The sequence below is a fragment of the Hyaena hyaena genome, unplaced genomic scaffold, assembly GCF_003009895.1.
Source record: "Hyaena hyaena isolate Hyena2069 unplaced genomic scaffold, ASM300989v1 scaffold_1, whole genome shotgun sequence".
Classification (NCBI taxonomy): domain Eukaryota; kingdom Metazoa; phylum Chordata; class Mammalia; order Carnivora; family Hyaenidae; genus Hyaena; species Hyaena hyaena.
In genome coordinates this window covers 10,112,418-10,124,761 of record NW_024080633.1, presented here as the reverse complement: position 1 = coordinate 10,124,761, position 12,344 = coordinate 10,112,418, and the positions used below count along the sequence as shown (strand labels likewise).

The 12,344-nt window shown below is 64.1% G+C and overlaps 1 long non-coding RNA gene across 1 annotated transcript in view; it reads left to right on the top strand.

Annotated features, from left to right (window-relative positions):
* Window positions 1–10,071: 10,071 nt before the first annotated feature.
* The window catches only part of LOC120228390, a 30,039-nt gene continuing 27,766 nt past the window's right edge, over window positions 10,072–12,344 (top strand). The window contains exon 1 of the long non-coding RNA XR_005527490.1: window positions 10,072–10,248. This is a non-coding gene — a long non-coding RNA (uncharacterized LOC120228390). The remainder of the gene's footprint in view (window positions 10,249–12,344) is intronic.

The following is a 12,344-nucleotide window of genomic DNA, read 5'->3' as shown; positions in this document are numbered from 1 at the left end:
TCCTCAGAGACGCTCTGCACACAAACACAGCGTGTGGGGTGTGGTCGGCGGTCACTGAGCTTTAGCCGTTGCCGCTGGTTTCATTTACTATCATTAACTGTGTAATTTGGGTGAGCTGCTTTCCCTCTCTCCCTGGGTCTCCGTTTTCACCTTCACGGGCCTTGGTAGGTGGGCTTGTTGCCCCCTCCCACGCCATTTGATTCCGCCCTCTCCTGGGGTCACCATGCCTGTGGCTCCTTCTGGAGGGACGCAGGATAAGATGGCCGGCGGCTTCAGCACCAGCGAGGGAGGACAGCGCCCGGAGCTGCCTCGGCTGAAGTGGCGGGTGGGTCCCCGGAGGAGGGCAGGAGAGGCGTGGGCCGCGGGCCGAGGCCGCGCAGGGATGGCGGGAGACGCAGGCATGCTCTGTGCCCGGGAACAAGGAGCCTGCCCTGTGGCCGTGGCTCACGGGATCATAGCCGTCCCCCGTGGGGAGCTGGGGTGCCATGCTCGGAGGCAGGAGGGACCAGGCCTGCCGCGTACGCCTGTCTTCCGCCACCCTTTCCTCCCCATCAGCTCTCTCCCCTCTCCACTCACCTCTGTGGTCCTGGGTTCAGCCAGGTCCTGGAAATCACAGTTTTGGGACCAAGCTGATGAAAATGCCACTCGGCCTGGGCTTGTGTGCAGACGTGTCTAGCTGTGGTGTCTGGGATTCCCCCAAACTGGAAACCACCCAGAAGCCCATCGACAGCCCATTCTGCATGGACATATTATGGAGAGTCCTACGGTGGAATATTACAGGGCAGTGAACATGGATGAGCTCCAGCCGCACTCGGCGGGGATGAATCTCTCAGCGTGATGCCGGGAAGAGGCAGGACACAAGTAATTACGTGCGGGTTAGTTCTGGGTGTAGAGCGCTCCCAGGCGGGCCTTTGGGGCTGTAAGCCAGGGAGGGGTGGCCGCAGGGAGGGCAGGGGTAGTGGTTACCTGCATGCTCACCTTATTGATTCAACCAGTAATTCATGTTTGGCGCACCTTTCCATGTGCATATTATATTTAAAAATGAAAAAATAAAAAAGAGAAGGTCACTAGTGGTCATCAGACTTTCTGGAGAAGGGCTATTAAAACACATTCAAGGTCACTGCTGCTGGTCACTCAGTTTGGTGGCCAGGAATACACACACTAACTGGGTCCCTTCTGGGTTCTGAGGTGTGTGCCTGTGAGTCCTACAACTCATGACCCCGAGATCAAGGGGGGTACTGAATAGGCCAGCCAGGCACCCCAGAAGTCTGCATTTTAAATGTCTATTTATTTTGAGAGGGAGAGAGAGAAGGAATGTGTGCATGAGCGGGGGGTGGGGGGGAGGGAGGGGGAGAGAGAGAGAGAATGAGAATCCCAAGCAGGCTCTGTCATGTCAGTGTGGAGCCTGATGCAGGGCTCAATCTCACGAACGGTGAGATCATGACCTGAGCCGAAATCGAGTCGGAGGCTTAACTGACTGAGCCACCTGGGCACCCCCTGAAATCTGCACTGTAAGTGCCTCAGAAAAGCCAGGCCCCTGGCCACGTGGGGGAAACAGTCTGGGAGCCCTGCTTTCCGAGCCAGCCGAGGGGCCCCTTTGGGGTCTCCTCCTGGGGGCAGCCATGTCCCCCATGGGGCACACAGCAGTGCTCCTGCCTCCCAGAGCCCTCAGACTTGGGCCCTTGTCCTGTCCCTTGAGCTAGCCTTTCCCCCTCCCAAGCCACAGTCCCCCCTCTGGAATGAGCTGCTAGGAGGTGCTCAGTGAGCGGGTTTTCCTTCCTCTCCACAGCCCCGTGAAGGGCCCTCAGGGGCGGGAGGGGGGTGGACTCCACACCGGAGTCGCCCGCAGATCGTAGACCCCTGACGGTTCCCCCGTTAACCCCAGCCTGGCTGCGCAGGAAAAGGGGGCCCGTCCACGCCCTCCCCACCTCCTCCCTGGATTGGTACCTCCTCCTGTTAGGCCGCCAGTGACTCAGCGGGCTAAGAAGGGCCCTTCGTGGCCGGATGAATTCCGAGCCGCCCCCTGCCCAGGCCTGGGAGGGAAGCTGGGGCTGTGCCCGGGTCTCCCCCTAGGGAAGCTGCTGCGGGTTGGTAGTCAGCTCCGCAGGGGGAGGGTGGGGCGGGCAGGGAGAAGTTGGCAGGGCCACATGTGTCCGTGCACAAGCACACACGGCAGGCGCACGCGGCACTGCAGCTGCGGGATGAGACGCGTCCGCCCGCGAATGACTGGGGCACCCGGACCGTGTCCCCCTCCCTGTCTCGGAAGGAGGACGGCTCCTCGCTGGGTGAGTTCTCTGGACTTTCGAGTTTCTTCCAGGGCTGGGCTGGCGACGGCTGTCACCCACCTGGTGGAATGTTTGGTGCAGAAAGGCTGGGGCCCAGGCCGGGGTGGGACATGGCGGGGGGGGGGTTCCTCTGAGACGCTCAGGAGGCAGGGACGGGGCAAGCCGGCGCTGCAGGGGGCCGCACGCTGGGGGGAAGCGTGGAGGACGGTGGGTGCAGCCCCGGCGCGCTCAGCCTCCGCGGCAGGAGGCGGGAGGTGCTGGGGGCAGGTCCGGGGCTGACTGTCTCTTTAGCTAAACAGAACGGGGGCTCGTTTCCAGGAGAGCGACGGGCCTGGGGGCCTGCGTGAATCCGCGTGTGCAGTTGTCTGTGAGTACCGGTCCGGGTGTGTGTTCCACGCCTGTGTGCACCTGTTGCGTGAGCCTGGGCAGTGTGTGTGTGTGTGTGTGTGTGTGTGTGTATTTACAGTGGTGGAGGGGTGAGCGAGCTTATGCTGGGACTTACCTACACGTGTGTGCATTTGGGTCTGTGTGTTTTGGTGTATGGGTGTGTGTGGGGTCGTTCAAGTGTGTGTGCAGGAAGATGTGTATGCTGCACGTGGACATGTCAGGGTCTGTTGTGTTTGTGTGTGCTGGATATGCTGTGGAGGGCTCGTGTGCGTGTGTGTGCTTGTACGTCTGCATGTCTGCGTGTCGGTGCATGTGGGGGGAGCCACAGGCAATCTCTGCGTGTGAATGCCTGGAGACGTGTGTGCAGGTGTGCCGGGTAGGCACAGGTGTGTGGGCCGGTGTGTACAGGTGTGTGCAGGTGTGCTGTGTGGGCACAGGTGTGTGGGCAGGTGTGTACAGGTGTGTGCAGGTGTGCTGTGTGGCACAGGTGTGTGGGCCGGTGTGTACAGGTGTGTGCAGGTGTGCTGTGTGGCACAGGTATGTGTGTGCAGGTGTGTGGGCAGTACCCTAGGGCACACCCCGCCCTACCCCGATTCCGTGCCCCGTGGGGGCTGCAGTGGGGACTCTCGGACACTTAGACCCAGCAGGACTGGGCCAAGCCCCTGGCTCGGTGACAGTCTCCGGGCGCCGTCCGCCTCCACTTGCCCTGCGTCTCACCTGCCCCCATTCCTGGTCCCAGAGGGGGCGGCCTGGCTAACGGGGAAGCAGGGCGGGGCTGCCCGCTGAGGGGCAGGATGGCTCCGGGCGTTTCCAGAGCAGGAGTCTGTGGCGGCCACGGCCTGGGGCTTGGGCAAGAGCCAGGCGTTGGCTTCTGGCTCCCCGGGGCCCGCTCCTCCCGCTTGCTCCCTGCAGCGGGAAAGGAGGGCTGCCGTTGCTATCCCCGCCGACAGGGGGCGCTGCAGAGGCTCAGGGAGATCGGACCCTCTGTGTGAACGTTAAATAGTAGACATTGAACCCGACTCCAGGTCCGGAAGTTTCCATGCCCTGCCATTTCTCAAGAATCTCACCGTGTCCCTGAGAAGTAGGTCCTTCTAGTCTTCCCACTTCACAGATGAGCTCACTGAGGCTGAGACTGTGTGGCTTGTCCCTCGGGTCCTGGCTCGTAGGACAGCAGGTGCACAGGCTGGGCCCCTCTGTCCAGGGACGCCTCCTGGAGCTCTCCCTTCCCGCCCCTTGACCCGGGCACCCCTACTTGCAGCGCGTGGGCATCGGCACCTCCTGCTCTGTCTTGGCAGTTGCTGTGGAGACGCAGGTGCTCCCGGGCCCTGCCCTGCGCGCGTCGCCCTCCCACACAGCAACGCAGCTGCACGTCCCGCCCGGGGACCTCGGACGCGGAGCCTGGCTGAGCAGGAAGGTCTGTTCCCCGTTTTGAGAGGGGAGCCGGGGTTGAGGGCCTGGGAGGCCTGGAGTCAGAGGGCTCTTCCCTCAGCTCTGCTGCTAACTTGCCATGAGATGCCAAAGCAACCCCGTACTTCTCTGAGCCTCAGTTTCCCCATCTAGGAAGTGGGCGTTTGGACTGACCGTTCTCTTGGGCTCCTTCCTGCTCTGATGTTAGTTAGCCCCGAGGGGCAACATAGCCCAGAGTTAAGCATGCGGACTCTGAGGCCTGCTGACTGGGTTCAAACTCAGCTCTGCCGCTTCCTAGCTGTGTGGCCTTGGGCAGGCTGCCTCAGAAGCTGGTGGCCTATCCAGGGCCACACAGAGCTGGGACACAACTGAGGCCTTCTGACGTCTAAATGCTGGCCCCATCCTGATTCTCCTGGGCTGTTGCTGTCTGGGGTCCAGTGGCCTCCATCTCGGGCCCATGCTGGGTGACCCCACGGTGTAGGCATGGCGGGGTGGGGACCCCGGTCTAGGCCCTGAGCCCGGGAGCGAGGGGCACGTGATGTCTTCAGCTGCCTCAGTTGGAGACATTTGGAGGCTGGCGACTAAAAGCTCACCGGGGCTCTCGCAGAGGTCAGATGTCTGTGAAAGAGCACTGGGGTCACTGGGCCAGCCGCAGACACGGCTGAGCCTGGTGGGCCTCAGGGGACACGGCGCTCCTGGGCTGTCCCTCCCATACGGCCCCCTGCCCTTCCCTCAGGACAGCTACCCTGCCCTGCTGCCCTCAAAGTGGCACCTAGCCCCCTAAATCTTCATGGCCCTTGACTTCTTCCATGACAGGACCAGATGGGGAATCTGACGGCCGAGCTGGGTCATTTGTGTGGGCGCGCACACACGCACACACACGCACGCACACACATGCACACGCAGGGCTCACCTGACCTGAGGCCCCAGGGCCCAACACGGCCACCCTGTGGCTGCAGGTACATGGCCATCTGCCACGCATCGCAGCGCAGACCATGTGTGCCGTGGCCCCGGACCAAGTGCATCGTCATGGGCATCTGGGGGGGTCACGTCCGACTACTGCCTGCTCTGGTCTTCCTGGGGGACCTCAGCGTCAGCGAGAGGCAGGGCCTTCAGTGCGTCTGCGAGGAGTCCGCAGCCTCCACCTGCCCGTCTACCTGCTGGACTCCCCTGTCTTTGCCGTCACGCCCCTGCTGGTGGCCACGGTCCTGTACAGGCTCGTCGGGAGGACCTTGTTCTGGAGCTCTGTCCCACCCACCCCACCACAGGGGACGGTGAGGCCTGGCAGGAGGGGAGCCCAGGGGAGGCGGCCCCAGGGGCCAGGTGGGAGCCCCGGGTCCAAAGACTTCTGATCTTCCAGGAAACAGGTAGGCGAGATCCCCGGTAGAGCTGGGCAGGGCAGTGGGGAGCGGAGGGAGGGGCTGGTAGGCAGAGGGGCGAGGAGATGGGTAGAGGCAGACCTGGGCAGAGAGAGGATGCAGCCAGGTGTGCAACCATTCACTCACTGGGTGCCTGCTCAGCCCCCACGGAGTTCTGGGCCCTGGGCCTCGGGAGCACGGAGCACAGGGCATGGGGCACAGGGCACAGGGCATGGGGCACGGAGCATGGGGCACAGAGCATGGAGCCTGGAGCACGGGGCACGGGGCATGGGGCGTGGGGCACGGGGCCTGGAACATGGAGCACGGAGCCTGGGGCACGGAGCCTGGGGCACGGGGCACGGGGCAGGGGGCATGAGGCACAGGGCACGGAGCCTGGGGCACGGAGCCTGGGGCACGGGGCACGGAGCACCGGGCAGGGGGCATGGGGCACGGAGCCTGGGGCACAGGGCACGGGGCATGGGCAGGCACACACACAGCCTGTGGGGGCAGGGGGAGGGGAGGTGATGTGGGTCAGGTCTTAGGGGAGAGTCATATACCAGAAAGCACTGGGGGGATAGGGGCTGTGAATGGCGGGGGCGGGGGGTTGGGTGCTTGTGGCTTGGACCGCAGGGAGCAGGGAAGCCATGGGGGTCTCTAAGACGGACCGTGGGAGACAGCCTGAGACGGGCGTGCTCAGAGACAGGGGCAGGGAGAGGACTGAGCAGAGGAGGCACCTGTGACCCCGCAACAGAGATGTGAGAGGGAAGAGAGACAGAGAGAGATAGAGACAGAGAGACACAGAGACAGAGAGAGACAGCGCCAGGTGCACAGAGTGGCAAAGAAGTGTGTCCACACTCCGGGTGCAGTGTGGCCCCAGCTTCAGAGCTCCGGACATACAGGTGGTCACACTTTCTGGGGCAAAAGACAGCCCCCCTTCTCGCCACAATTCCGGAGGGAGATTGCTGTCATCCTGGTGCTGTGAGGTAGAGAGGGAGGCTCAGAGAGGCTCAGTGGGCTGCCCAGGCCACACAGCAGGAGTCTGGGAGCTGAGACGTCCCTCGGTCCCGCAAACCCCAGTACCTAACCCTCATCTGCTGCCTCCGGACTCTGGAGATAGCGGCAGGGAGGGGCCACCTGGGGACCCCCTCAGCTCTGGGCCCCCTGGAAGCTCCTTGCGTGGGTCAGGCTGGCAGCTGTCCCCCAGAGGCCGGGACACAGCCCCTTTGCCTCCCCGATGGCCCCAACTCCCTCAGACACTCTGGTCTGTCAGACTGTCCTGGGCTGGTGGGCTTCGAACCCCCTCGGTCTTTCTGGGTCTCGAGGCGCACTCCTGAACTGAAGGGGTGGGATGGGGTGTGGGCGGGGGCCCCCCCAGAAGGGGCGGCTGCAGCTGGAGGGGGCGTTCAGACAGATATGAGCACGCCGGGCTTCGGAGCAGGTGGCCTTGCGATGCCGTGCTGTGGGGTCTCTGAGCCCCCCAAGCTCTGCTTCCTTGTTCCCAAAGGGGAGACTGTGAGAACGCATCTCAAGGGAAGCCGCCCAGTGCTCAGGGCCGCGTGGGGCCCCAGGGCCCGTCCCAGGCCTCAGCCTTTGCCCGCTGGGAACCTAAGTGGCCTGGGGGCAGGCTGCACCCGGGAACCCAGGGCAGTGACGGGCGCCACCCGGGGCAGAGCTACTTCATGATCTCATCCACCAGCCCAGCTGGGGGCGTCGGCCCTGGGCCAGGTCATAGGAAGTGCGTCACATGGTACCCAGCACATACGCGGTAACAGTTCAAGTCACCGTTTTAGGAAGGTTCTCGTCACCACTCCGCAAACAGCTCCGAAGCGGGAGTTGTGGCCGCACCTTCCCGTGGCGTGTGCTCGGCCACCGGCCTGTCCCCGTCTCCCGCAGGTCACCAAGATGCCACTCCCTGCCGTCCCGGGCATGGCCTACAGCAGGCCGCTGCTGCTCAAGTCCCTCGGGGCCCCGCCCTTCCCGGACCCCCGGGTGCTCCTCATGTGCGGCACCCGCGTCCACACCCGCAGCGAGGTTGGCCCCTGGGTCCACAGCCTCATGTCAAGTGTCAGGCGGGGGAGGGACAGAGGCACACGGCCACCGGCCACCGGCTGCAGTGTGGTCCAAGCAGTCCTCCCCGAAGGTGCTGACCGACAGGAGAGAGGGCTCGGGACCTCAGGCAGCGGGCCCCCCCCACCGGCCGCAGGGTCTGAGGGCCGCCCGCCTCCTGCCCAGCGCCCTGCCCCTCTCTGCGCATGGGCCGGGTCCTGCGGACGTCGGCCCTGTCCATCTGTCCACTGGGCCAGGACAGGGGCAGACACCCCCTTTGGCCAATGGCTTCCCTCCCCACGAACTCGGCCAGTGGTGTCCCGGGTCCAAGGGCTGGAAGTTCAAGTCTGCACTCCATGTGGGAAGCTTTCACCTCGTCTGGAAGATGGGGAGGCAAGAAACAGGAAAAAGAAGCCGGAGGGCCAGTAGCTCACGTTAGATCCCTGAAGCTTATTATAACGCTAAGCATTTTTTCCCTGGGGAGAAGCCCTGGGGAGAAGCCCTGAGGGCGCTGAGGTACCTTGCTTCCCGTCTCTGTCCACACAGCCTTCAGCGGTGGGTGGAGCCTGCCCAGGACCCTGCATTCCAATGTGGATAGAGACTACCTGGGGCCGCAGGGAGAGGGGACCCAGCTTCCACTGCTGATATGTCCAGGCGCTTCATGTGGCAGGGGAGTCCCCACCCCAGGCCGCCCCTGTGCCCCAGCTGGAAGAGGGTACTCCTGGAGGGGTCAGCAGGGCCGGTGCCTTTCGGATCCCACTGCTAAGCAGGAGCTGGGGGGCAGGGACTGGGGTGAGCGGGGAGCCACCGAGGAGGCAGGACCAGCCCTGTGTGGTGATCCTTTTTTTTTTTTTTAATGTTTTATTTCTGAGAGAGAGAGACAGCGTGAACAGGGGAGGGTCAGAGAGAGAGGGAGACACAGAATCTGAAGCAGCTCCAGGCTCTGAGCTGTCAGCACAGAGCCCGACGCGGGGCTCGAACCCACGAACTGTGAGATCATGACCTGAGCCGAAGTCGGACGCTTCACCGACCGAGCCACCCAGGCGCCCCTGTGTGGTGATCCTTAATGATGGGGAGCTCTGGGCTTCCGGCCATGCCTGCCTCTGTCACCCCAGCAACAGCCTGCATGGGACTCCCTCTGTCCCCATCGTGTGTGGGGGCCTGGACTCCTCCTCCAGGCAGGCACCCCCCTGTCCCCTGCAGGTGAGCCATTGCTCTCATGACCCCCGAGATGGGCTCGCATCTCTGACCCTGTCCCTGTTCCTTTTCAGGTCACTTTCTTCCCGGCCTCTGTGGTATCCAGTAAGAGCAGATTTTCTTTTTTTTTTGTTTGTTTTTTGTTTTTATTTATTTAAACTCAAGTTACTTACTATGCAGCGGAGTGTTAGTTTCCAGAGTGGAAACCGGTGATTCATCACTTACGTGCAACACCCAGTGCTCGTCCCAAGGGTGCTCCTCACTCGCTGTCCCCACCTGGCCCATCCCCCTCCCACCTCCCTGATCAGCCGTTTGTTCTCTGTAGAGTCTCTTCTGCTTTGCCTCCTTGTTTTCATCATTTTTCCCCCTTGACCTTCCCCTATGTTAATGTTTTGTTTCTTAAATTCCATTTATGAGGAGTCGATGGGGGGGGCGGGGGTGTGAGTGTCCCGCTGGCCAAGCCCCTGAGGCCGGCAGGGCCGAGGATGACAGGTCGGGGCACCCGCACCGGTGACCCTGGCCAAGCCCAGTGGATGTTCGCGCCCCTTCTAGCCGCGAGGTCAAGGTCCATCCTTGGTTCGTGGGAGGAGACCGTCCTGAGTCAGCCTTGCTCCCTGAACTGCTTCTTTACTAGTGTTTTCCGCACAGGGTCTCTCACTGACGTGCGAGGCTGTTTTTTGTCCCTTCCCCAGGAAATCATCTGTGCACCCGCCAATCGCTGTCCAGCAAACAAAAGCGACCTCCCCACGTCTGGAGGTCAGCCAGGGACGCCCCGGGGTCTCCCGGGGACCGTGCCAAGCGCGGGCGTGGGGGCTCCGGGCCTCCGGGCCCGGGTGTCTGTGCCGGGCGGTACGGAGCTAGCTGCTGGGTGACGGCCCGTGAGGCCGGAACCTGGGACCGCAGGCTCTGAGGCTAAGAACGCGGGCGGGGGGCGGGGCAGGCTGCCGGCCGGGCCCCCCCAAACTGTGGCAGCGCCCGCTAACGGGCGAGCCCTCGGTTCCCGGCCCGGGTGGCCGACGGCGGAGAAGCTGGGTGTGCGAAGGCCGACGGCGCGGGCTCAGCGGGCCGACGCGAGCCGTCCCGCGGGCGGCCACCCAGGGGCTACGGACGCGGGCCTAGTCCCCAGGGCGCCCGGGGGCGCCGGGGTGCCGGGCGGCCGGCGCGAGGCCCCGGGGGGCCGGGGCCCGGGGCCCGGGCTTGCGTCACGCCCTGCAGGAGCTGACGCAGTCCGCACCCTCCACGACGCCCTTCGGGTCCCAGAGCCCGACGGGGTCCGGGGTCCGCTTCCGGTTCTGTCTCCGACGTCACCCGGCCGGCGGCGTGCCGCGCCTCTCGCGGCTTTCCCGGCAGCCTCTGGTCTCTCCGCGCGGCGCCGCCGCCCCGCTTGCGCCCCGAGCCGCGGTGGGAGGCGCGGGACCCGCGTGGCGGCCCTGGTGGCCGCGGGGTGGCACGTGTGCCCCGGGGGCGTCGCCCGGCCGCCAGGCGTCTCCGGTGTCACGGGAGTGGGCGGGGCCGCTGGCCTCTGGAGCCGCCTGACGCCCCGGGGAGCAGTGCGGACCCTTGCGGAGGTAAGACCCCTGAGTGCGGTGCCCGGTGGCCGGGGGGCACTGTTCTTGGCTTTGGGGAACTTTCCAAGCAGCCACAGGGGGAGGGGGAGGTTTGCCCCTGAGGACGATGCACCTCGTTGTGGTCTCTGCCAGAAACCTCCTCCAGGAAGCCTCCCGGGCAGCCACCCCTCCTAAGACCCCACTACTTTCCGCCCTGTGCTCGTTGCTGACTCGGGTAGCCTCTCTCGTGGGAGCCTGGAAATGCCCGAGGGTAGTGACCTGTTTGCTTGTGCTTTGGAATTTTTGGTACTAGCGCTGGTGGCCTGAACGGTCCCTACCGCTGGGTCCAAGCCGGGGAGGCGTGTAGGTCCGGAGAGCTTGAGGAGGCCCCTTGTCTTGCGGCTGGGGGGCGGGGGGCAGTAGGCTCGGTTCTCGAGGTGGGGCCAGGTCAGCAGCCGAAGTTGGCCTGGGTCGGAGCACTCGAGGCGGGCCCCCGCACTGCACAAGGCCTTAGGGTCTCCTCACTGCCCTGCGTCGTAGACGGACCTGGTTCTGGAGGGTCTCGGGGGCCTGAGGACACAGGAAGTAAAGAAATTGCAGAGAAAAACGCAGAGCAGAACCTTCAATCAGGACACTAATTAACAGCGTGCAAACACTTGCCCCTGATGTGCTCCTGGCCCCTTTACTTTGCACACCTGTGGATTGTACCTTGTCCTAGAAGCCAGGTAACCCCCACAGGGGCAGGCTGGGGGTGGGCAGGACACCTGCTGCCTCGCTGGGCTCCGGAACATTCTCAGGCCATCACCTGGTGACAGCAGCCTCCCCTTCAGTGGCGGAACGCACTGTCTTTGTCTTTCACGGAGCTGAGGCAGCTTCAGAACCATGGCGGGTGGCGCGGGCCGCTGTCGGGTCGGGGTCGGAACTCTGGTGCGTGCTGCTGTCTGTTGGAGGTGGTGCGTTCTCTGAGGGCTCCTGGCACCCTGCACCCACTGTGGGCTTTTATGAGCAGGGACGGCATCTCCCTCCTCCTCCCTGCAAGGACTGGGTGTGATTCGGGCTTTCCCACCCCCCTCCTCCTGAGGAGCGTGGGGACCCTGGCCCAGACCACACCTGTGGGCCGGGGGGAGCATCCGGGGAGGGAGGAACCCACCCAGCCAAGGCCAGGAGCTCCTGGGGCTTGATCAGGGAGAACAAGGTTGCGCGTGTCGGGCTTCTGACTCCGTGTGGCTTCAGCAGAGGGATTTGATGACTGCGCAAGAATCGTCCCGGACGTGGGCAGTGACGCTGCTCGGTCACCCACGGAGGGGGCCCTGGGGACTTGCGCAGACTTCAGCCTGTCCTGGGGTGGAGGGGGGCTGGCATGTGCTGGCTGGAGACTCGAGCCGGGGTGCCACTCCTGGCCCTCCTGACTCCACAGTGGTAGGTTCCCAAGTTAGAGCTTGGGGACGCAGAGGCTGGGGAGAAGCGGGGGGCACTGGGGGCTTAGAGCTGTGTTAGGGGCCCAAGTGGCTGGGAGGCCACGCTGCCTTTCAAGCCTCAGCCTCTCGGGGGCCCCGGGGTGAGAGGAGAACTTCCAGGACACTGTGATCCACTTTCAGAGAGCTGGGGTGGGGGCGGAGACCCAACTCAGGGGCTTGGGCCAGTGGAGGCCACCTCCTGTGCAGGGGACTTGGGCCCCAAAGAGGTGACCTGGGAGGGTGGCCTTGGGAGAGGCCAGGGGGTCAGAGAATGCAGAGAGGGACTTGTGTGCTTGGGGGCAGTAGAGGTGCCCCCCCCCTGGCCCTGTGTGGGAGTGGGCGGTCCCCTGGATTCCTGCCCACAGACAGGAGACGCGAGGGGCCCCAGGGTGCGCACATAGCGCCTTGACGTCACACAGCCTCCAGCTTCTTTGGCAAAATACCCCCTTCCTCAAGTCCTGGGGGTGATGGGTGGGTGTGGGCGAGTGTTTAATCTAGCAGTTCTCAAAGTGTGGTCCACGGAACCCTCAAGGTCTGTGACATCAAAACGGCAGGCATTGCCTTTTCCACCAGCTGACCTTCGCCCTGCGGGGCCAGAGCTGCCGCAGCCCCAGGCCATGCTCAGGACTCCGTCCTTCACAGCTTATGTGTTGGACGCGG